The sequence below is a fragment of the Prionailurus viverrinus genome, chromosome A3, assembly GCF_022837055.1.
Source record: "Prionailurus viverrinus isolate Anna chromosome A3, UM_Priviv_1.0, whole genome shotgun sequence".
Classification (NCBI taxonomy): Eukaryota; Metazoa; Chordata; class Mammalia; order Carnivora; family Felidae; genus Prionailurus; species Prionailurus viverrinus.
The window spans coordinates 14,479,772-14,502,367 of NC_062563.1; the positions used below are offsets into that span (position 1 = coordinate 14,479,772).

The following is a 22,596-nucleotide window of genomic DNA, read 5'->3' on the forward strand; positions in this document are numbered from 1 at the left end:
TTACATTACTACTGCCTTACCCCCCCCCCTCCCCTCCTCTTCAAAAAACTTATATACAGTGACTTAAAAAGGAAATTTAATGCCAAGACCATGTATGGGAAAACCAGGATCACAAGTGGCTAATAGAAGAAGAGTAGCAATAAATACCTCTGCAGTGTTGGTGAATTCTGGCTGTATCCTCCTGCCCGCTCGAAGCTGAGGGCCTGAGACCCGCCCTCTCTGTGTCGCTTGGGGAGGCAAGCGGTCAAGGGAGGTGGTAAAGACAAGTCAGTACCAAACTGAGACTCTGTTTTGGAAGGAGGGAGAGGCAGGAAAGAATCCGAAGAGTGTCTTCACCCCGCTGAAATGGTTCCCCACCTGATAGATGGATTTGCTCATAGTCCTTTCCTCCCAGGATTTCGTGATGACGAATAAGTTCGTGTGCAAAAACTGCATCTCAGACACACATAAATTTTTTCTTTTGCGTTCTGTCCTTTACACGGTTTTTTCCTGGAGGGATCTTTGAGGCTAATTGGGGGAGGGGAAAAGGGGAGACGCTTGTGGTGTTTGGCGGAATGAGCTGCATTGAAATGGTCAGTCCTAAGCCTCAGTCTACTCATACGGAGATTGGGTCTAATCATACTGAAATGAGTTCATATGCTTGAGGCACTTCGCCAAGTGCTGGCTCTTAGTAGGCACTCGATACATGTCAGCTGTTGGGGCGCCTGGGTGGCTCAGTGGGTTAAGCGTCCACCTTCAGCTCAGGCCACGATCTCACAGTCTGTGGGTTCGAGCCCCACGTCGGGCTCTGTGCCGACAGCTCGGGGCCTGGAGCCTGCTTCGGATTCTGTGCCTCCCTCTCTCTCTGCCCCTCCCCTGCTCGCACTGTCTCTCTCTCTCTCTCTCTGTCAAAAACTAAATAAACATTTAAAAAAAATACTTAAGTAAATGTCAGCTGTTATTGCAGCTACTGTCACGATGTTCCAGAACTTGGGGATCACTCTAGTTCAACTTCCGCAAAGAGGGAACTGAGGCCCAGAGTGAGTGAGTGACAGGGTGGGGTGAACTTCCTCCCCCTCTCTTTGTCCATTGATCCAGCCATCATGTTTCATCTGACACTATTTCCTTCTGTCTCTGAGCCTACCTTCTAGATACAGGGTGAGGGAAATGAGAGGTCAAGCTCCCTTACTTCTGCTTAGATCATGTGGGCCCTCAACAAAGAATAAGAACAGCTCATATTTATTGAGCATTTAACTAGGAGCTCTGGTCCCCTCGCTCCCTCTGCTCCCACATCGACCTTGCTCTTTCTTAAATACCTCAAAATTGCTCTCACCCCAGGGCCTTTGCACTTGCAAAGACCCTCTGTCTGAATTGGTCTTTCCTCAGCTATCTGCAAGGCTTCCTTTCTCACTTCATTCACCTCTGCTCAAAGACGAACCTCCCTGAGGTCTTCCCTGACCTCCCTATCTAACACAGGAAACAAAAAATCCTTCACACTCGTTGTTTACTATCTCTAGGAATTAGCTAGCCCTGGTAGGGGCTGAACTTCCAGGGTTAACAAGGTCCCAAGATGTCAGAGCATCAAATTCAGAGACTAGAAAACATGCTTGTTTCAATCTCCCACACTCTCCCCTCACTGTAATCCGGCCTCATAGGCCTTCTTTGGGTTCTTCAAACCTACCGAGCGTGTTCCTGCCTCAGGACCTTTGCATTTGCTGTCTTCTCTGCCTGGTATGCCCTTGCCCCTGATCTTCCTGATCCTTCTGGATCCTTCTGGTCATTCAGGTCTTAGCTCTAATGGCATCTCTTCTGAGGAGTCTTCCTTGATTACTCCTTCTCAAGAACGCTTGTCCTCCTTACCCCCCAAACACTCTCTAAACCAGCCTCCTGTTTTATTTCTTTCGTGGAATTCATCCCAATCTGAAATGGTCATTATATGTTCCCCGTCTGCCTCCCCAGCTAGACTGTGTAAGGGAATGGCCTGTTCCCTACAGCATCCCCAGTGCCTAGGACAGCATCTGACATATAGTAGGTACTCAGTTAACAAGTGAATGAATGAATTTGGATTTGAACCTAGGTATCTCTGATTTCAGAAAACGTGCACTTTTTTTTTTAATTAAAAAAATTTTTTCAAATGTTTATATTTGAGAGAGAGAGAAACCACAAGCAGGGGTGGGGCAGAGAGAGAGAGGGAGATACAGAATCTGAAGTAGGCTCCAGGCTCTGAGCTGTCGGCACAGAGCCCCACACCGGGCTCGAACCCGTGAGCCATGAGATCATGACCTGAGCCAAAGTCAGATGCTTAACTGACTGAGCCTGGAAAACAGGCACTTTGAAAAACCGCAGACTGCTGCCCATTTGTGGAAGACTGGAGCTGAAACCAGTATTCCCAGATCTCCTTTTTTTTTTTTTTTTTTTTTTTTTCATTTGGGAAGACTGAGGCCTGGAGAGGGCCTGGAGGGGCTTTCGTGGCCTCTCCCAGCCCGGTGGCCCCAGAACCCTCATCTATGCCCTTACATGCTCTCCCGGAGGGTCTGACCCATTGCCCACACAGGCCCCTGGGCCTCGGAACCGCTCCTCTGAGGCCCGGCCAACTTTCCACTTTCCCGGAGCTCCAGCCAGGTGTGTAAACAGGCCGATGCAATTCCTGGTGATGCAGCAGGGAGCAAGATCGTCCCCTGACCAGACTCAACAGGACAGTGCCCTCTGGACTGATGAGCAGGATGTTCTGACACCCCCCAGACCCCGAAGACACAAAGTCAGCACCTTAGCAAGGCCGGACCCGGCCGGGCCTAAGCCAAGTCACGCACGCGCTCCCGAGTCACCCTCTCCGGCTAGGACGCATCAGGAAAGAGACGCACAAGGCCACAGTTCAGAGCACCTCCTGGCCAGTCCCTTCCCTTCCCTGAGCCTCAGTCTCCTCACCTGCAAAGTGGGCATAATGACACCAACCTGCCGGGAAGACTTGAAGGTGTCTGATGCATAGTAGGTGCTCAATAAAGGAGCCTGGCTGTTACCGTTATCTGCATAATAGGGGTACCAGGCTCTTGGCCCTGCTGCCTGTCCCTGAAATTTACAGGCGAGGGGCAACGAAGGGGAAGGAGCCTGTGTTGTCGGGTCAGGGGAAGCACGACACACAGGACCGAACGGTGATCCCCAGTCGATAAAGAGGTTGGAAAAGGGCCTGGGGCAGGGGCACAGACCAGGGTGGGCCAGGAAGTGGGGTTTGATTTCAATTGTATTAAGCGCTCCTACGGGAATGTGCTGGTCCCTGGGAGGCTGCAGGAAACGAATTCAAGTTTGTCGATGTCCTGCCCCACAGGCCTAATTCATGGCCCCTTTTCTGTTCCCCCAGAGGCTCCTAAGAGTCACAGCCAACACCTCTCCAGCACAGCTCAAAGCACTCAAGATCCTCTAGCTAGCACATTTACGCTTCCTACGGCTCTGCGGGGCAGGTGCTGTTATCGTCCACATTTACAGACGAGGAAACTGAGGCACAGAACGGTTTAGTCACTTGCCCGAGCTCCCAAGGCTTGGGGGTGGCAGAGCTGGGACCCAAACCCTGGCACTCTAGCTCCAGAGTCGGTGCTCTTAGGCACGATGTGTGACACAGGGGTAATGGACCCATTTTATAAGTGGGCAGGTCAAGGCCGAAAAGCGAAGCCACTTGCCAACACCTCACAGTCACTGAATGAGCCGGGAGTGGCATTTGAGCCTGGGTCTACCTGGCTGAAAGCCCACACTCCTTCGTGGTTCAGTGGAGGCAAGGGGTAAGGAAGGGACTGCTGCGCTAGACTTGTTGGGGACATCAGGAAAAGCTTCCCAAGAGACACCTGTCATCCTGACCCAAGTAGGAGTTCGGAAGTCTCTCGGGGAGCTCTCTGAAGACAGGAACGAACACAGGGGATCAAGCATGACATGTAGGAGCTTGGCTTTCGCCGCTCGGGTTCAAATCCTGGCTTTTTCATAGGCTGTGTAACCTTAGACCGGTCACTTGGCCTCTCTGTGCCTCCGTTTTCTCTATACGCAGGTATGATGATAATCCATGATGTTTGTGAAGGTTTCGACAGACGTTGGCTGACTTCACAGACAAATCGCTTACTACGTTCTAGGCTCTGGGTCACGCTTTAAATCAGGGATTCTCAAGCATTTTGCTCCCCAGGAGACGGCTGGCGAAGTCTGGGGACATTAATGGTTGTCACAGCTGTGCTGGAGTTGCCTCTGGCATCTAGCGGGTGGAGGCCAGGGGTGCAGTGAAACATCCCCCCGTGCCCAGGTCGCCCCACGACTAAGTCCTCGGGCCCCAGACGTCGGTGGTGCGGCGCTTGAGAACCCTGCCTTCAGTGTGTTTCTTTATTTTGATCCCCACCCCCCGCCAGCCTGCGAGGCAGGCACGGTCAAGCGCCAAGGCCGCGAGGGGAAGCGCTGGCCTGTGGGCACACAGCCTGGCTGCAGACGGCCTCACGGGGCCGAGAGGGTTTGGAAATGGAGGGCGTTCCAGGCGAGACGAAACCCCGGCCACCCAGCCCGGCTCACAGACCAGCTCCAGGCGGACGGAGCTGACCCGTTGTCCCCTCTGCCCTCGGGACTCTCGGCGGGCGGGGGACAGCCACCTTTGCCTTGGCTGGGAGAAACAAGGGAAGCCCTTGTTCACTGCCACCCACAGCCTCAATTGTCCCCGAGCTTTCACAGGCTGCTTGCACCTTTCTCTCCTGACAAGCTGCTTTCCCCGCTGGCCAGGGGCCTGGAGGAGAAGGAGGGGGGAAGGTGAAGGATGACAAATCCTGCCCCTCCCTGCTCCAGCCCCAAACACAGACGTGTAGACGGTTTGCTGGGGGGGGTTGTGCGAGGGGCGCCCACGCCCGGGACCGGGACGTGAAATGTGGGGACCCGGAGGACACGGCAGACGCCTGGTGCGGCACCCTGCCCACGGGCCGGCTCCCGCCTCTTGTAGGGGACCCCGGGGACCCCGGGGACTGAGTCCCGTTCTGAGAGCACCTTCTAACCCCCGCTCAACCGACCGTCAACCCGGGAGGCCTGGCTCCGTTTCCCGCTCCTGACCTTTCTCTTTGGTGGGGCCTGGGCCTCCTCCGGACCTCGGCTTTCATCCTCTGGAAAATGGGTCCACCCACGATCACTGGGCTGGGGTGCCCGCCCCCAGAATCCCTTTCTGAGGTGGCGAGGGCAGAGTCATGAGAATACGAGCCCTGGAACCAGACTTCCTGGACTTCTCTCGCTCTACCCCTTCCTGACTGTGTGACCTCGGACAAGTGACTTAGCCTCTCTGTGCCTCAGTTCGTCCTCCGTAAAATGAAGACACTGCTAGGACCCACCTCATGGGGGCGCTGTGAAGATTGGCTCATACACCTTAGAAACTTTCGACTGTGCCTAGAACATAGGAGGTGCTACGTTCACGTTTGCTGGTTGTGTATTCTTAATAGCGTTCGCATTTCCAAAGGAGCCCACGAATCCGGAGGTCTGGAAGTGCTTTACGGGAAGTGAGCCTTGCTCCTGAATCCTCTTGGCCTCCTCCCTTTCCTCACTGTGTGGGTTCTTGCGTCTTCTGAGCTCTGTTCCCTTCCTCATAAGATGGAATAAGTTCCTCTCCCAGGGGCTGCCGAGAATATTAAGTGAGCTAGTGCTTATCAGCGAAAAACGTCTTTTTCTTATTCTTGGCCTGAAACCTGGAGCCCCAGAGGCCTGAGAAGTGAGGGATTGTGGGCAGTGGAGGGTCATTGTGAAAAGGGGCTTGGAAACTCCACGGGTCGGGCCTCAGCGGCAGGGGCCAGCTTCCCGCCTCGTGCACCGCACCGGCCCCCAGGATGCCTGGAGCGGGGCCAGCTCGACCAGAGTAGGGGCGGGGGGATGATGGAAAACAGAACTGAGAATGTGAGGAGCAAGGCAGACCCCCAGCCTGAAGGAAGTGAGGCAAAGTAGTGCTTGCAGGGAATACGTGGCCTCAGCTGACCCGGGATGGATGCCAGCATGGCCAAGAACTTGCTCTGGGAGTGGGGGGAGCACTCGCCCGCCTCGGTGTCCTGATCTGTCTCATGGGCCTGCCTACCTCATGGGGCCACGGTGAGGATCCAGGGCCAAGAGCTTTGTATACAGTAAAGTGCCCTGAAATAGTAGGAACCCTGTCTTGTTCACCAATGCACCTTCCCACACCCGGCACACAGTAGGTGCTTAATAAATGTGTCCACAACAAATATGGAATAAAAACGGGTATTTCTAGTTTCCTGTGTGCCAGGCCCTGTCCACAAGTGATGAATACATTCAGTCAAGCACTATTAACTGAGCACCTACTGCATGCTGGTTGCCATTCCAGAGGAACGTGGCAGTGAACCAAATAGTTGTAAGTCTTTATACTTGTGGAACTGACATTCTAGATGGGGAGACATTGAAAGCACCCACAACAGGTAAATAAGTAAGATCTAGGATATGCCAGATAAGAAGAAGTACCCCGGAGAAATAAAATCGGGGAAGGGGAGTGGGAAGTGGACAATGCGGTTTTAGAGTCAGGAAGGTTTCGTTGAGAAGGGACATTTGAACGACTACCTGAAGGAAATGACACTTGAGCAAAGCTGGGCACGTGTAAGGGAGGAGCAAGGAAACGGCAGGTGCAAAGGCACTGAGGCAGAGCGCGGCAGGTGTGCAGGAAACATCAAACGATCTTCTTGGGTCCTCGAGACAGCCCTTCCCGGGAGACAGACCCCTGGCCCCCTGGTCATGGAGAAACTAAGCTCAAGGGCCGAGCTGGGATTTAGAGTCAGATCGCATGCCAGTGCCTTCAGGCCGGAGGTCGCTTCAGCCGGAGAAAGGGCTTCTGTTCGTACCGGCCCCCAAAGACGCGGAAGGGGATCTGAGGAGAACAGGGCGAAATGAAGAAGCTTAGGTGTGCCCCTGCCCCATGGTGGGAACCGAAGGGCCCTCTGGACGGCTAGGGAGACAGGCCCAGAGAGGTAAAAAGAGCCACCCAAGGTCACAGAGTGGGTGTTGCCCTCTTTTTTCGGAACAGCGTGTTCTGTCCTTCTTGGGCCGAGTCAGGCCCCTGGGGCCTCGTGGGTCCCGTGGGGCTCCCACCCTCCCCACCTGTCTGTCTGGCTCATGAATGGTTAGTGAAGCTTGGGCAGCTGTGTTGTGTGAGCTACCCCGGGAGCACTTTTAATGAGTGGCTCCAAGAGCTGGAACTTGCTGGAACATCTGCTAATGAGTCCAGGGGTCTGACCCAGTCCAGTTCAAAGGGAGGGTCGGAGGGTGAGATGGCTGCAGCCTCACAGGTCTCCCGAGGCAGGTCGCTTCCTACCGCCTCTTCCTCTTCTCCCCCTTGCGTCTAGGGCCTGGATGGACACGGGTGGGTCCTAACTGCTTTCCTGGGTGTTTTCAGGCCCAGGAGAGGGTAGGCGGGAGCCCTGGTTGCAAATTAGGGACCAGACTTCCCGGCTGCCTCCACGATTTCCCTCTGGGTCGCCCTGGGCTAGTTTCTGACTTAACCTTCCGCGGCCCGGTCTCCTCCGGAAAATGGGCACACAGAACTCACCCTCAAGGTCCATACTGCTCATCCTCAAGACCGAACAGACGCAGAGAGGGCGCGAACGGGCTTGTAGAAAGCCTTTCTGTTGAGGATCCTTTCGTTTTCTTTAATAGAACCTTCCAGACTGCGTGTGGAACCAAAGTCGCAGTAAGTCTAAGGAGCTCGGCCCCGCACAGAGTTGGTCGCTCAGTGCTGGCTGTTACCGTCACTGTCGTTCTCGGTGCTGAGCCTGGTCGAGGGCTCTGGGCTCAGACCATGTGGCAGGAGTCGCACTTCACCCCTGGCTAGAAATCCACGTGGAGGAAAGAGTCACGGAACCTGTCTGGGCCTGTTTTCTCGTTTCTAAACAGGGTCTTGTGTCAGGCAGCTGACTTAGTGAGTGTCAGAGGCATGCTTGGTGGCTGGCCGGGGCAAGGCCTCCGGAAACGGTCGCCGAGTTAGTCTCCTCTCCCGCTCCCATTGAGGCAGTATGACCTTGGGCAGGTCGCTCAAGCTCTCTGAGCCATGGTAGAGGGGGACAGCGGTTGTGGCTGTGGCTGCCCCACGGAGCTGGGGGTAGGGCTAAAAACAAGGAGTCCACGGGAACCCGCCTGGCGTGGAACAGTGTTCGGTGCATGTGGCCATGTCGAGTAGCGGTGGTATTGCTCTGAGGCAACGAGGGACAGTCCCTTGAGAGACTGGGGGCTGAGGGGAGAGAGGGGACATGCCCAGAGCGTTGCAGGCCTTTCGGAGAAGGGCCATGGCCACGTTCCCTTTGATCGCCCTCCCGGCTCTCTCAGAACGGCGTAATATGCCTCCTCATTTACGAACAAGGACCCAGAGGCTCGGGAGGGACACGTGTCGGTCCAAGGCTTGCAGCTTGTTGAGTGCTGGACGAGGGTTTACTCCCAGGACCACGTGGCTCCCGGTGGCCTGTGCCCCTGAGCCGCAGCTGGCTTCATTCCCCACCCCTCTTTTCAAATGGAGGCCTCATGCCTAGATGCCTCTTGGCCTCTCTCAGGCTCTCTCTCGTCTTGCCAGGCCGGGCCTTTTCCCTGGGCCTGTCGTGTGTCTGCTCCAAACTCCCTTCCCTTTGGGGTCCATATCTGTGTCCCACTTAGAATCACCACCTTTATCCTTAGAGATCATTGGGGTGAAATCGCGCATTTCAAAGGGCAAGAGAGTAAAAGAAAAGCAAAGGGGGCAAGACACCGAGCTCGTCAGTAACGGGGGACGTTTTGTGAGGTGCTAACTCTGCCATCCATCGCTCCCAGCCCTTCACCGACGTTAACTTAGTTTACCCTTGAGACAAGAACTATGAGTCGAAATCCTTATCGTCACCATCATCCCTGTGTTGCGGATGAGGAGACGGAGGCATAGAGTCAAGTCACGTACTCCAGGAAGCATAGAGGCAGGATTCGAACCCAGGCACCCCGGCTCGGGATGCCAACGGCGTGACTCATAGGGCCCTCTGCTTTTTGGGGGATCAGGCCCAGATTTCAGCCCCCGGGTCCTAGCTCCCCGTCCAGGTCTTGTTCTACTGATCTCATCAGCTCCTGCCTCTCGGGGGCTGGCCTTCCTCCGCGTGCTGGACCGTCCTGGCGATGGGGACGCCATCGCTCCTGTGTCACCCGTGAGCAAACCGAGGCTCCGATGGGGAGGCGGCCTGCTCGAGGTCTCTCACACCAGCAGCGATGGCTCCAGAGGTTCCGGTCACGGCACGGGCCCCGAGCTGGGGTCATGAGAGGATATGCCGGGAGGCTTAAGGCATGGTTTCTGCCTTGCTAGAGTTCGAGGCTTCCCACAGTCGGCCCTGCGCACTCCTTGGGGAAGGGGCATTTTCTGGGCAGCGGGAGGGCACCACCGTGGGCAGCTGGCCCCAGTCCTGCGCCCTGAAGGGCTGGCCGACCAGCTCTCTGCCTGGCATGGAGCCTCCAGCCAGTGCCCGCTGAGAGCCTGGCCATGGCTCAGCGCCCTGACAAAAATGCCTGCAGCGACCCAGCAGGGAGATGGGGCGCAGGAGGAATGATGGCCACAGACGCAGTTTCTGGCCAGCGCCTGACCCTGCCCTCAGCGAACAGACCGTTTGCTGAGTGAGAAGGGGCAAGCCTGGGGGCGCCGGGACAAAAGTGGCCTCGTGTCTGCCTGGAAATCATTCCCCAGCTCAAAAATTAACCACCTGACACGGCATTTTCTTCTTTCTGCCCCACTCATCTCTGCGTATTTTGTCCGCAGACTTTAATCCCTGTAGTAACGGGCTGGCTAAATCCGAGAGGCTGGGATTTCTTTGGTGGGGGGTGTCTGTGGGGGGGATTATAAGGCTTCCTGTAAGAAATGGCTGGGTTGGATTGGCATGACTAGGTCAGGGTCAGGGACTCTGGTGACCAACCCCACTGTTCGTGGCTCCCCCCCGGGGCCGGGAGGGGCGTAAGCCAGATGAGGCACCCACAGAGCAAAGTTTAAGCTGGGCTCTCCCTCATCCAGCCCTGCTCCCGACTCCTCTGCCTGGCAAAGCTCAAGGCACAACAGTCTTTCAATGAAACAAGGTACAAGTTCCTCACCTCTCACTTGCTGTGTGACCTCAGGCAAGCTACTTTCCTTCTCTGGGCAGCCATCGTACCGGGGCTTAGGGTAGACCACGGTTTCTCAGCCTTCACACTAGTGATGGCGACAGCACCGGGAACAAATAATTCTTCCTTGCGGGGCCGTCCTGTGCATCGTAAGGTGTTTAGCAGCATCCCTGGCCTCTTTTCCATCATGGCAGCCCAAAGTGTCCCCAGATAAGTGCCCCCCAGGGGACAAAATCCCCCCCTGTTGAGAACCATCGAATTAAATGATCTCAGGGGGCGCCGGGGTGGCTCAGTCGGTTAGGCGTCCAACCTCGGCTCAGGTCATGATGTCGCGGTTCATGAGTTCAAGCCCTGCCTCGGGCTCTGTGCCGACAGCTCGGAGCCTGGAGCCTGCTCCGGATTCTGTGTCTCCCTCTCCCTCTGCCCCTCCGCAACTCGTGCTCTGTGTCTCCCTCTCTCTCTCAAAAATAAACATTAAAAAACATTTTATGCAATGATCTCAGGTTCATGCTGGCTCTCATATTTTAAGATTTATTTTAAGAATGACGAACAGCATTTTTGAAGCCTAGCTTCAAGAAATTAAACCTGTATTATTAAGACTATAGTACCATTACTCTCTGATTACTACTAATAAATAAAACATCACAGCTCATATTTATTGAATATTCTCACATGACTATCGCTGGGTAACTGCTTCTTCTGTTTCATAAAATAAATCACTCCCTGAGGTGGGTACTATTATTATGTGCTTACAGCAGATGAGGCAACTGAGGCAGAGGCCAGTCAAATAACCAGATCACACAGCCAGAGTGTGGACGGATTGCATTTCTAATGCAGGCTGGCCCAATCCCAACGCCCGTGCTATACTTCTGTTATGTAAAAGGATTAGAAAATACAGATAAACAAAAGGCAAGACCGTAGTTTCTGGTAACAAGATTGCTAGGTGGGAGGCACTTCTGGTTTAAGTTGGTGGGGTCCAGCCTTTTCTATTCCATTCACCTTTCTGAAGCGGTCTGCACGCAGCAACAAGGAGCAGCAAACAGAACATGCCGTCGCGAGGAGAGGCGGCAGTCCCCAACGCTGCCCCGGGTGCAAAGAAGGGCTGATGATGGCAGTGGGGTTTGGACCACACTGCGGGAGACCAAGAGCGAGGCGAGCCTTCGCGGTTCCTGGGCAGAGGGCAGACTCTCCCCAAGCAGTTTTCGACTCCCTGAGCCCTTCTGGACACTGGCGAAGCCTGGGGCATGCGCAGCAGGGAAGGCTGAGTCCCCGAGACACATGTGACAACACAGATGAACTGGATGAGGAGGCTCGAAGACCCTCGGCAGGAAGTAGGATGCTTTAAGGGGGCAGGAAGAAGACAACGGACGGATGACGACCAGCTGTATGGTTGTAATGGGTCTTGTTTTCTCCGTCAAAGAGGCGTAAAGCCCAAGGAGACCCCAAAGAACTGGGACATTCTTGGGACTTCACACTTAGTCCCCACAGTGAGCTCACCGCCTAGAGTAGAGACCCACTCCCGGGCAGTGCTGGTGAGACAGGGTTCCGAGAAAATTCGCAGAAAAATGCCTAGACACCTGCTGCCTCGGCTCCCCGCCCCCCACCCCCCGACCATCCCCTCTCCCCACGCCTGCCTTTCACAAAGAACTCGTCTGAAAAGAAGAATGCCCCTCATTCTGTGTGGATATGGAGGAACCAGCATGAAAAATAAAAAGACAGAGGACATCGTAAAAAAGGAAACAATAAATGCTGAAGCGGCTGTGGTACCAAGTAGGAGAAACTACTGAACAGATGTTTCTCTGTGAAATATGAAACATAAAGAAATGATGGCCTTCCTAAAATAAATCTCAAGATCAGGAAATCAAAGGGTCAAAGAGGAGACCGTGAAAAGGAGAAGGGCGTGGGGGAAAAAAAAAAAAAAAAGCCCTGTTCCGGAAGTGGGTGGGAGAGAACAAAATCAAGCCGTTCTACTCTAAAAGCCGTACTAGAAACCGAAAGGTGGAAAAAGATTCAAAATATAACCGGGGACGTGATGTCCAGGTGGAAGACTGAACAACATGAGGCAGAAAAGAAAGAAAGGATGAGAGGAAAAATGATCCGTATGGAAGCCAAAGGAAATCTGACTTCCGCCTAACTGGTGTGGCTCAAGGCGAAGTAAGGAAACAGACAAAGGAAGCAGAAAACAGCACAACTCCCTCCACTTACATCCCGATGAGCCCCTTGTAAGTTGAACATACCGCGAGTCGAAAATGCGTTTCCTGCACTTAACCTACGGAACGGCACTGCTTAGCCCGGCTGCGCTCGGAACACTTACATCAGCCTCCACTTGGGCAAAGTCATTGGACACGAAGCCCACCTGATAATGAAGTGTTGAATATCTCAGGGGATTTATTGAATACTTTAGTGAACATGGAGGGCAGAACAGTCGTATGGACGCGCGGTGGTCGCGAGCGTGTGGGTTGTTGACCCTCGGGATCGCGGTGGCCGACCGGGAGTTGGGGTTACGGCCGCTGTGCAGCGTCACGAGAGAGCCGGGCAACATGTATGGCCCGTGCTGGCGGGAAAAGATCAAACTTAAGAACTCAAAGTACGCTTTCTACCGAACGTGTGTTGTTTTTGCACCCTCCTAACCTAGAAAAATCATTAAGTCAAACCATCTCGTACGTTGGGGACCGTCAGTATTAGAATCTCTAACAGCAGAAAACTGCTCCGAAACTAAAGGAAAACATATGCAGATTTTCTGTCTCCCGGAAAAAAATAACGTATAGAGACTCATCAACACTGAGATGTGTATGTCATGGTAACATTAAGGGACTAGAGGGTTAAACAAAAAAATCTTCTGACTATCCAGGCAAAAAATTCTGGTGAGCTATGAGGAAGAAATCAGGCTGGCCTCAAATTTCTGCACTAGAACAATGAAATATCTAGTAATCTTCAGAGAAAGGAGCACACCCCCAGTATGTTACAGACCTAGTGCTTGTGTGTATTCAGAGATTGTCTTCTTTAAGAAAAAACCAGGGTCGCTTGGGTAGCTCAGCCGGTTAAGAGTCTGATGTTGGCGCAGGTCGTGATCTGGAGGTCTGTGGGTTCGAACCCCGCATCGGGCTCTGCGTGGACAGCTCAGAGGCTGGAGCCTGCTTTGGATTCTGTATCTCCCTCTCTGCCCCTCCCCTGCTCGCACTCTGTCCCTCTCTCTCAAAGATCAATAAACTTAAAAAAAAAAAAAAAAAGACAAACCATATGTGTAGTTGAAATTTGGAAAGTAGGGAGAATAATGAAGAAATAGACATGTATTCATTCATAATCTCACTCGTAAAACATCCTGCCCGACGGTTGCATATTCCAGATGCCTTTGCACACATCTCTTCTGATGGGATCCTCTCTGATGTAACATCCCCGGGTCATTATTATTATCGTCAGTCGGCAGGTGCAGGAACCTGGGCTCAGAGCGGTCAGTGGCTTGCCTTCAGAGTTCCGTAGTGGAACCACCACACCCGGGCTTCCTGGCCCTCGAGCCCATGAGCAGCTCCCTCCAACACAACGTTCAGTGATGATGGGCATTTCTAGCTGTTCCATCCGGAATGGTAGACCCTAGTCTCAAGTAGTGAGCTGAGCCCCTGAAACGTGGCTCACGTGACTGAGACACTGGAATTCTAAATTTCCTTCCTTTTCAACGAATTCAAACTTGCAGAGCAGCGTGTGGCCTGAAGCTCTGTATTTGGCCAGCCCGGCCCTGGAGATCTCGTTGGAGATTCTTTTCCCTTCTAAGAAAACGGCTGGCCACTTTCTGTTCAGCATCCCCCAACCCCGTCCACATCAAGTTCGCCCAAAGCCTGGCCCGTGAGTCAACCGTGGTAACCGGGACCAGCCAGAGCTTCTAGCACCTGTCTTATTGGGCCGCAGGCTCCTTCAAGGGCATCCCCACCCCTGGAGGCTTCCGCTGAGTTGCGCCAGCTTCTAATGGCAGAGGGGAGGGGCCAGGCAGCTGAGAGATATTTCACCTGAGGCCATGACTCCCTCGACCGTGGGCCACCTCAGCAAGATGACCGACCTGTCCTGAACGAGGTGGCGAGGAGGCCAGGTGCTGACTCAGAGATGACCCAGAAAGGGAGTCTCTGCAGGACCAGACGCCTGCCCCAGCCAGAAGTTAAATTTCAAAGGAATGAGGCCTTGGGATCACGTGACTCTGTGCTTCGACCCGAATCTGCCCTTGAGGGATCAAGGGAAGTCTCCATTTGCAGACCAGCAGAAGGAGCGTCCGTGCAGCCAAGTGGCTGGTCTGAGTTCATGGAAAAGAGGACCCAGACGCAGAGGTGGGACAGATGTGCTGTGGGCTGGAGTAAAATCATGGATCCACCCGGACCCTACCCCCTGGTCCATTATTTATTTAATCTTATTTTTTGAGAGCGAGACAAAGCACGAACAGGAGAGGGGCAGGGAGAGGGAGACACAGAATCCGAAGCAGGTTCCAGGCTCTGAGCTGTCGGCACAGAGCCTGACGTGGGGCTCGAACTCACGGAGTGCGAGATCATGACCTGAGCTGAAGTCGGCCGCTTAACCGACTGAGCCACCCAGGCACCCCTCCCTGGTCCACTGTTTAAATGGCAACCAGGCCCGGGTGTGATGAGATCTGCTTTTGAATTCTGCCTGGTCCTCAAGAGATCACTGTTCCCCACCAGACCTCGGTTTCTATAGCTGTAAAATAGGAATTTTAAAAGGGAGTGGAGATTTTAAATATAGCATCCTAGGATCCCTAGTGCTCTGTAAACAACTTGACATTAGATTCGGATTTGGGTCCGTGTAAGCCCTTTTCTGGGATTTTACACCAATGAAAACCATTTAAACTAGAGATCATAAACCGGTGACCATGGGCTTGCTACTGTTTGCCGATTTGGGCTTTTTGTTTTTGTTTTTGTTTGCCTGCGCTTTGCTCTTACTAAGTAAATCTTTTAAAACTCTGAGCTTCCACATAAAAGCACAGTTTCAAGCTTCTTTTGAAAAAGCAGGAGCTCTGGCATCGTGGGGCTCATGTTCTCATGAACCGGGCAGCAGTCGCTGTTCTTGGACAGGCCTGTACTTCCTGTGTGTCGCCGTCCCCAACTCCTCCCTGCTGCCCTCGAGACGCTGAAGCCCAGCGCCAGCTCTCATTTGTCACCAAGCTTGGGCTTTTCCACTCCCCTTCCAAAGGGGTGGTTTTCCGTACCCGCAGCACTGGCAGACCTGAGGAAACGATGTGATGTTTCTCACGCCAGCCCACTCCACTCACCCACCTGTCGCCCGCCCTTGAGTTTGGATCCCTGACTTGGATCGTTTCTTCATTCATTGAACAGATATCCATTGAGGCCCTGGAGATAGACGTGAACAGATAATGACAAGAGTCCTGTTTGTTTGGAGCTTAGGGTCTGGTTGGGGGAAGAGAGAACAGGAAGCCAGCAAACGAGAAATACTCGAGTTAATGGTGAAGCGCTTGACGAGAGCAAGGCCAGACAACGTGGAAATCAGACCATAATCGATAGCCTGGTCAGAGTGGGACTCCCGGAGGAGGTGACCTTTGAGAGGAGGGCCAAACAACAAGCAGGAGCCAGCTGCGCCCGTGGTCAGGGTTGAGGGGACCCAGCAGAGGGGGCAGCGGGTGCAAAGACCTGGAGGCAGGAACTGGCTCGGCCTGCTTGGTCTCTGAGAGCCCACCACTTAGTGTGTGCGTAGGCACCCCCTCTCCAGGCCTTGCCTGCATGCCTCCTGTGCGATTTTTGCTCTCTGGAAGTCAGTTCCGTCCTCAAGGCCTGGCAGAGATGGGGGGTGAGGGCCAGTAGTACTTATTAATTCCCCGCCAGATGTCTGGCATCCAGCTGGCGATTGTGAATCCAGTTGCCCACAGGAAGCTGAGCTGGGGCAGGCAAGCAATTTGGGGTCACCTCGGCCCTGCTCCGATCCCTAACTAACCAGCAAGGCAATGAAACACGCTCTTGACCCACTTACTGGCAAAGCCCCGTGCCGGCCAAGGATCAACTTCCCAATTCCCGCCATTTGCCTCGGGTCACCTCCCCAGCTGACCTGTGCCGTAGCTGGAGTGTTCCTCCGCCAAGGACTATTGTTGACATCTTGGCGAGAGCACCCGGGGTTGGGGGGGGGGGGGGAGAAAGAGGGAGCGAGTAGAGGGAGGAGAGCGAAAGAAACAGAGGGAGAACAGGGGAGGGGAGGAGAGGGAGAGGGAGAATACAGGCCTGGGACTCGGAGCCTTTGAAAGGCAACCCTTACAGCCAGAATTTACCAGAAACCGCCCCCCCCCCCACTATACAATATGCGGTAATTGTACACTTCACCAAAGGACCTATAAGATGGCACCCCCGAAGCAGATGTATTTGAATGTTCACAGAAGCCTTACTCGTAGTTGCCCTAATCTGGAAACAGTGCAAATGTCCGGCGGCAGGAAGACGTACAGATAGAGGGTGGTGTGTGCACAGGATGGAATACTACTCAGCAGTCACAAAGAATAGACCGCTGACATACACAGCCACGGAGAGGAGCCTCATGGGCATTGTATGGAGCAAAAAGCATACAAGCTCATCCTTCTGGTTCCGTGTAAGTCCCAAGAGCACGCAAAACCCAACTATAGCTGGGGAAATCACAGCAGTGTTTTGGGAAGGGGCGTAAGGATTGACCTGAAGGGGGCAAGAGGGAACCTTCTGGGGGCGATGGAAGCGTTCTGTATCTCGAAGGGGATGTGAGACGGGTGAGTACGTTTGTTAAACCTCACATTGTACACTTAACAGCGGATGCATTTGGGGCGCCTGGGTGGCTCAGCCGGTCGAGTGTTCGACTCTTGATTTTGGCTCATGTCATGATCTCACCGTTGGTGAGTTCGAGCCCCTCCTTGGGCTCTGTGGTGCCTGTTTGGGATTCTCTCTCTCTCCCTCTCTCTCTGCCCCTCCCTGCTTGCTCTTTCCTTCTCTCTCAGAAAATAAACTAAAAAACTTAAAAAAAAAAAAAAAACCAATGGATGCATTTGATGGTATGTAAGTTATAGCTCATAAAGCTGATTTTTGAAAAGCCGTGTTTTGTTTTGTTTTGTTTTGTTTTGTTTTGTTTTTCTCTTCTGCTGTTGCTCTAAAATGTATTCAGCAGGGGATGTTCTTCTGTGGTCACTGGGATAAAAACTCCTGCAGACCTCGTGACTTCTCCCATCACTGTTGAGAAGTAACTAAAGTCCTCCGGTTACTTTAATACACAAGCACGGTCTCAATTCCGAGATCAGAACGGGCAGTTCCAGGTGACGATTGAAACAATGAGCTTGGTCGGAAGTGAAGCCTTTTCCAGCCCCCCACCTGGGAGCTCCACAGGCCCAGAGCCCGGTAAGAGGGCTCTCCTTTAGGGTTGGTCCTCTCCCTTTTTCTGGAGTTTCTAGGTTTCTGACAGGCACTGTGAGAGAAGGCATGGGGGCAGGCAGAGGCAGGTCAGCGCCCGACGGGCTTCTCTGCCCAGCTGGCTGTGCCTTCTGGGCCCGGGGCCTGGCACATTCTCTGACACGTTCTCTTGTGAGCATCACAGGAGGTGGAAGTGAGAGGGTACCCCCCCCCCCAGCACCTGCCACGACACTCCCCTTCGGGGAGATGCTCTTCTCTGATAGGCTGCTCCCCTCCCGTGCTTGGATTTCCATGGGTCTGCTGCATATGAGCTCTTTGGGGGGCCCTAGAGCACCTGAAAGCAGACCTCCTAGGCAGGGCTTAAGTTCTGGTGAACTTCTCTCCTCGTGACCCACTTCCGGTCCTCCAGAAACACTTGGCCTTTACCCTTCTCGCCTCTTTGGAGTATGGGTCCAGCTAGGGTTGCCAGACGAAATAGAGTTGCAAAATTTCAGGTAAACAATGAATAATTATTTTTAGTATAAGTGTGCCCCACATATGCCATGGGCGATGCTTATGCTAAAAAAAAAAAAAAAATGATTCATTGTTACCTGTCCTGGCACTGACTGGACCTTTGGGAACAGCCTGCTTAGCTTCTCCCGCCTCCCCCTCCTGCCGTAGCTTCAGGCTGAGCAGAGGCCCGGGAGCCAGCACGCCTGGTTCTTATCCAGCAGGCTGCCCTGGCAGTCACTCTCATCACTCTGTGCCTCAGTTTCCTTATCTGTAAAGCGGAGATCATCATGGGACCGACTTCACAAGGTCGTTCTGACAAGCGCAAGTCAATTGAGATAGCAGTTGGGACGGGGTCTAACGCGCGGTAAGTTCCCGGTACGTGAAGGTGTATGATCAGTCTTGATATGGTGCTGGTGTTGCCATCATGCAAAGAGGGAGTGCGGTAGCCTCCAGTTAGCTTCTGCTCTGGAGGAGAGAAGCCATAATGGAAGGGTGAGGCTCCGGGGATGGGGCGTTGGCAGGGGACAGGGTGGTTATTAGGAGCGTGCTCTTTACGAGAAGTGGGGCGGAGGCAAGAAGCAATGGCGGGCCACACATGGCGAGACCAGGCCAGTGGGCTCGAGGACTGGGAGAGGCTCCAGGGATGCCAGAGAGTCGAAGGATGCGGGAATGGAACAGGGGTAACCGTGGATCGTGCGGAGTGGCACAGAGGCGCATGCTCTGGAGCCGGATCGCCTGGGTTCGAGTTCTGTCTCTACCTCGGCAACCCTGGGCAAGTCGCCCGACTCAGTTGTCCCCTCAGCAGAGCGGAGAACGTAGTGCCTGCCTCCCGGTGACGGTGGGATGGAAGGAGTTAACGTGTGTGAATTGCTCGGCAGAGCGCAGGGGCAACAGTAAGCACCTCGGTCGTGGCTAGTGCTCCTTGTACTTGGGAGTCCCTTAAATGCTTAAAGAAAAGAGGTCAAAATTAGAATTCCTGTCTAGACTGATTCGTTTGTGCGCGACAACATTACCCTGAGACTGAATGACTTCGGTCACAGCTTTATGTGCACGGCCGAATCGATGTCCTTTTCCAACCTCCCCTCAAAAGTGGGGGATAGGAATAGTATTTCTCACTGAATGAGTTCATACATGGAAAGTGCTGGAACTTAAGAAACACTCAAAGCTGTTGGTGGTTTCGGTTGTCATTGTTCCTGTCACTCTTTTGCATAGTGACGCGAGGCAGGCTAGAAAAGGAAACTGGTTTTTCAGACGACTTTGTGTGTCCCATCAATGCTGGACCATTATGATGTTCTCTTTTCTTTCTTTTTGGTGCCCTTGTCAGGATGACCCAGTAACAGGGTTACCCCGGCCTCACACCATGAGTTGGGAAGTGTTCTCTCTCTCTATTCTCTGGAAGCACTTGTGTAAGATGTGTGTTACTTACTTGTCAAAAGTTTGGGAGAATTACCGTTGAAGCCAGCAAGCCTTAGAGGTTTTTTTGCAGGAAGGTTTTTAATAATCGATGCCATTTCTTTAATAGATGCTGAAACGTTCAGCTTTTCTCTCTCTTTTTCTGATGGTTGGAGACGTTGTGTTTTCCGAGGAGCTTTTCTGTTTCTCCTAAGTTATCACATTTATTGATATAAAGTTGTTCATACAATCCATTTATTATCCTTCGGAAACTGTGAGATTAGATCAGTTTATCAGCGTGGGGCCCCGTGATGGGGTTACAGCCTTTGGGGAAAAAAAAGTGAGCTTTCTGCGTGCAGACAGCAAGTATGGACCAGGTGAGGACACAATGAGAAGACGCCCGTCTGGGAGGAGAGCTGTCACCAGAACCCAAATCTGCTCGCACCTTGATCTTAGATCTTCTAGCTTTCAGGATTGCGGGAAAGAAATGCCTGTTGTTTGAGTCACTCAGTCCATGGTGTTTGGTTATTTCAGCCCCATGGTACATAAAACAAGATAGACGTGGCCTGTCTTCCTGAGCCAGCAGCAAAATTTGACAGAAAATAATTGTATACTCTAAAAAACAGTTGCATTATGGAACATGGGACCAAACATGGGCTGAAGAACGTCAAGTTTGCAACGGAATGTGATCCAGATTCCTGGGGTGTGGTGGCAGGGGGGGCAGGGCGTGGTGGTTTGCACGGATGTTCTGCCTAGAAGCTCACAGCAGCGTCCTGGAGCATAGGCACCAGCCCTCGATATCTGATTGCCAAATTGTCATGAATTTGGCCAGCCGGTTGTGAAACATAGATGTTGTTTAAAATGGAATTATACGAACTTGTGATTCAATATATTAAAACAGAGGTAATAGATACGCAAAGCTCACCACTTCCTGATTATTTTACTCTCACCTGTGGTCTTAGGATTACCTATATCTGCTTTATTTACATCAGTATGTGTGGAGGAAATGCTACGTAGCGATGCGATATCGCCGGGCTCATTCCAACGCTGTGTTCAGTGACGTCCCTTGATAGCTTGAAATCAACCACGTGGGGGTATTTACACCATAGAAGTTGACAAACACCACAAATCAGGGCTTAGCTTTTTGTTTTGTGGCTGGTCTGGATTTAAGAGAGTGATGGAAAATGGTCAAAGTGCAGATCAAACTCAACAATGTGTTGCGGTCACAGCGGTTACATGGTGAATAGCCCACCCCTGCCCCGGCAAGATGTGGGCATATTCTTCCAGTATTTGAAAACTCTCACTTGATTCAGTGAAGAAGTGACTCACGTCATTGGTGAATGAGTGAATTCCTGACATACTTCATTGTTTCCCTCTTGTCTTAATTATTAATGTAAATAAAAACATAAGCTGACGTTCATAGTAGAACCAAATTCATTGGTCAACGAATGAGTGACTTCTTTGCTGAATTGAATAGTAATCAAGCCCTTTTACACACACGCGCGCGTGCACACACAGACACACAGAAAGAGCTTTGCAGAGCGCCAGTTGTCCAACATTTACCATCATACCTGTGCTTCCGAGAGACTTGGTGAGCAGAGTCTGTGAGGGTCATTTGAGTTTGAGAAGAACCAGCCATAGGGGACCGTTCCATGATTGGCGGGGTCACATTTGCTGGTTAAAGGGCAGTGACTATGCCTCACTCATTTTCCTGGCCTCAACTCCCGGTCCGGTCGTTGAGAAAACAGGACGCGTCTTCGAGGTACGGAAGTGGATTGTGGGCATATCTCACAAGTCTTCCCCGGCTCAGTAAATGACAACTGCTGAGATCAACAATTGGAAGGGCTCCTGGTTCCTCTCTTTGCCTTACACCTCCTAACACATTCTCCACACAGCTGTCAGGCTCTTCCTTGGAAACAGACCCAGAATTTGACCACTTCTCACAACCTCCACTGCCTCCCCCGCCCCCCCGAGACCCTGGTCACTAGTAATTTTTGCTTGGATGATTGCCAAAGACATCAGTCCCTCTGATCCTGCCCTTGCCTCTCTGTTAGAGGGATTAACTCATCCTAGTGTCTGCACGTAGCTGATGCCTGGCCTGTGTGGCCGAGGGTATGTTCCGTTCAGCTGGTGCCTGTTGAGATGGAATACAGGTCAATGTCCTGTGGACTCTGAATGAAGTCAACCAAACCCACTGGGAGTGAGAAATAAGGAGCATAAAATGTCACCAGACAGCACCAAATTCAAGAAATAGTCTGGGTTTACTGGAACATGCAAGGTCATTGCCTTGAGAGAACATAAGAAAGCAAGGTCAGGACAGTAAGTAGTTTTATTCAACGGTGGCCATGTGAATAATAAGACACTCTTTATGATGGATCCTATGGGATACTGATGCATCAGAAGTGAAGGCATTGTCATTACTGCACTCTTGTTTCTAGAACATTTCCATCACCCCAGAAGGTGCCCTTGTGCTCCTTTGCAGCTCTCCTTCCCCCCACCCCCCCCCCCACAACACCTCCTGCCTGAGCCCTGACAACTGCTGATCTATTTTGTTGCGGATCTTTAATATTACATTGTCAACTTGTCATAGGTTCTAATATTCAGCTGGTAACAGTTAGGGGTACTTGGTTAAGAGCGATGACTCTGGGGGCACCTGGGTGGCTCAGTCGGTTGAGCGTCCACCTTTGGCTCAGGTCATGATCTCATGGTCCGTGAGTTCGAGCCCCGCGTCGGGCTCTGGGCTGACGGCTCGGAGCCTGGAGCCTGCTTCGGATTCTGTGTCTCCCTCTCTCTCTGCCCCTTCCCCGCTCATGTTCCATGTCTCTGTGTCTCTCAAAAATGAGTAAACGTTAAAAGAAAATTAAAAAAAAAAAAAAAGAGCGATGACTCTGGAGGCCAACTGCCTTGTTCTGCACAATCATCGCCTTGCTCGTGATCTCCTTGCATCTCTGCTTCCTGACCCATAAAATGGGGATGCTTACTCCTCTGGGATTTTGTGAGGATTAAACAGTTCCTGGTACTTAACAGCCCAATAAATGTCACTTATTCTTATTACTGTTTGCAGAGTGTGTGTTATGTGTTGGTCATTGTGCTAAGTGTCATGTAATGGATGTGCCAGCGGCCACTGCTGCACTCTCCACATCTCCCCGGCACTCACCAGTCTGCACGTGCCCGTACCCTCTTACTGAACCTGAGATGCTCTGCACGAGTGCGTTCTCTCACCGCACGTGGGGCAGGCTGGAAATGCTGGAGAGTTAATGCTCCCAGGGGCATCCTTCAACCAGTG

At 52.6% G+C, this 22,596-nt stretch overlaps 1 protein-coding gene across 2 annotated transcripts in view; it reads left to right on the forward strand.

Annotated features, from left to right (window-relative positions):
* The window catches only part of SLC13A3 (solute carrier family 13 member 3), a 74,710-nt gene that overhangs the window by 4,803 nt on the left and 47,311 nt on the right, over positions 1 to 22,596 (forward strand). The gene's annotated exons all lie outside the window — the stretch shown is intronic.